Source organism: Montipora foliosa, chromosome 4 (assembly GCF_036669935.1).
Source record: "Montipora foliosa isolate CH-2021 chromosome 4, ASM3666993v2, whole genome shotgun sequence".
In the NCBI taxonomy this organism is placed as follows: Eukaryota; Metazoa; Cnidaria; class Anthozoa; order Scleractinia; family Acroporidae; genus Montipora; species Montipora foliosa.
Window position 1 is genome coordinate 46,295,081 of NC_090872.1, and position 2,695 is coordinate 46,297,775.

The following is a 2,695-nucleotide window of genomic DNA, read 5'->3' on the forward strand; positions in this document are numbered from 1 at the left end:
CCCAAAACCGGGCAGGCCGATGACTCGCTTCTTCCTAGCGAAGACAATAGAAGGTGGAAGCTGGCCAGTCAGTTAGACAGCCAGTCAGTTGCTTTACTTTCAATTGATTATTTCTTCCCCGGAGGGAAGTGGGCCACACTCGGAGGTAATGCTATACCGAGGCAACCTGTGACAGGGACGAAGCAAGCCTCTTTTCCATGGCCCAGTTCCAAAAATCAGTTTAATATATGAGCTACTCGGTGACCAGCATATCAGATATGAAGCTGATAAGAACAGATTTTCTTTTTTGGATAAAATTTTATTTACAAGGGCCGAAGGGCCCAGGTATAAAGGACAAGTTCACAAAACCGGAGATAAGCGCCGGCCTGATGAGCCTTCTGGCTCGTAAGCGGAGACTTTACCTTATCACAAACATTACACGAGAAAATATTACGCATATCAAGAGCAAGCAAAATTACAAGAAAAGGTGGCAAAAGGCAAAAAGTACAAATAGCATAAAGACATAAAAACAAAGTCCAAAGTCCATAAATCGAAATCCAAAGTCCATTAATCAAAATATCCAAAGTCCATATCCAAATCCTGACTAAACAATAAATAATCAATGTAAACTAAACCTACAGTCAACCTAAAAGGGAAAATTAATCTTATCACTACTACTTACAGAACAAATCACACTATTAACATACCAGAAGCGCTTAACAGTTTCGAGTGAGTCACCCAAAACCCGCAATCTCACATCTTTTGCAATGCTATTAATAATCGATACAGAAGATAACGTACTATTGCAAAAGGTTGCGAGATTGCGGGCCCACCAAACAAAATACAAAATAGTCCCAATCAAATAATGAGAAACAAGGAGACTATCGCAAGTCGGGGAAGTAGAAAAGGGGAACAAGACCGACGAAAAGGAAAGCACCAAAGGAGAACCCAACAAGGGAGAAAAATGACGCCACACCCAAACAACTCTATGACACTCAATAAAACAACGTTTAAGGGTCTCGGGTTGAGAGCAAATCGCACAAGCTTAAGAGCGGATGTAGCCCCATTGCTTAAGGTTATAGCGAACTCGAACACCGTTACGTAGAAGTAACCAGAACAAATCACATTTGCGGTTTTCAATAATCTTTAGTCGGGATTTATGCCAGACTGAGGCTTACCGGTTAATGGAACGACCAACAACGGTGCACCGAGGGGGAACAGATGGGAAAGCAAAAAGGAGAGGATTAATCTTCTTACAAGACAGATTGTCTGGAAGGGAACCACTGCGGGCAAAGATATCCTGAAAGGCCCAAAAGCACTTATGATAGAAAAAGGACTGTTCAGAAGAAACAGAAACAGAATTAGAGGCGAAAGAAAAGCAACTGTCTAATTTAGCTAGGCAGTTGCCCAGAAAATAACGTGCCAGGTAATGCCACTTCTGGTTCCCAAAGTTCTCACGTAGGCGTGTGAAACACAAAAGGCACAGACTAGAGCATTTGGAGGGAGAGTCGACAACTTCAACAAATGTCAAAAAGAGAAATGCAACAAAAACAAAATAGTTCACATGGGAAAGTGGGACTTGTATTCCCGAAGGAGCGACTGCACTCGAGATCTTATCAAACCAACGTTTATGACATCAAAGCTATCTTTTTGTCTGAGCAAAGAACAGGGCACGACAAGTGAGAAATTGACGCACTGTTATGCGTTAGATGAAAGAGAAACTAGTGGGGAACATGTGTATACAATGATGGCTACATAGGTTATAGAATTGATCTAGCGGAAACGTGACTTAGTGGGGTTGACATTTTTACTGTTCTCTGCTCAACACGGACAGTATTCAGGCCCCAGTTGTTCAAAGGGTGAACAACATTATTCAGTGGATAAGTCACTATCCTTCCTGAGTATAAAACATTTACTTTCACGATAACAATTCAATTAATTCATAACACAGAGAAACGACAACGTGCGTGTGCGTATTGGCCACAGAAATGTAACGCCAACTGCCCTGGCCCCGTCTCATGTTACTCAATGCACAACCGGATCGCGAGAAGGCAACATAGCACAAGGGAGGCATAAGAAAATCTATCACGCTTACAGATAGGCGATCGAACATTGCAAACAAATGTACATCTACTTACATTTTCCAAACGATGCAAGAGGATAAGAGCTCGATCCGCCCGCCTGTACTTTCTTGTTTCACTCGTCGATCGATCGATGTATCATCATCGATGATTTCTCTGCAGGAACGAAGAAAGCAACGAATAAAGTGAGGTTCCGCTCCGCACTGCACCCACCAAATAACTCAAACATTCAACGAGATTTCAATTCACGGCAAACTCACCTTTGGCTTGGTTACTCTGTTCCGTCCCGTCCAGTGAGTAAACTACGGAACGGCATCTCCCATGCTTGCCTGACTGACTGAAATCACACCAACAAACCATCCCATTAGTGCCATTCCTTTCCCGAAGGAGAGTGTGGGGACTAGCGCGAATGCAGGTCCCCACTACCAGAAATTATACGCTTGAGTTAGCAACATAATTTTGGGGTAATCCCAAGGGTGAACCCAATCCAAGTGCAATGAGTAAGTGAGGTGAATGGCCGTGCCCCCGGTGGGGAGAGTGCAATGCCAGCCAGACATAACGACTAATGCATCACACAACAACGGCTCACCTCAGACAGGGGTGCACCAGCACGCCAACTTCGCCGGGGAATCCAA

General features: G+C 43.7%; 1 pseudogene; it reads right to left on the reverse strand.

Moving 5' to 3' along the window:
- Positions 1 to 123: 123 nt before the first annotated feature.
- Positions 124 to 302, reverse strand: LOC138001622 (U2 spliceosomal RNA; annotated as a pseudogene).
- Between the last annotated feature and the right edge of the window lie 2,393 nt (positions 303 to 2,695).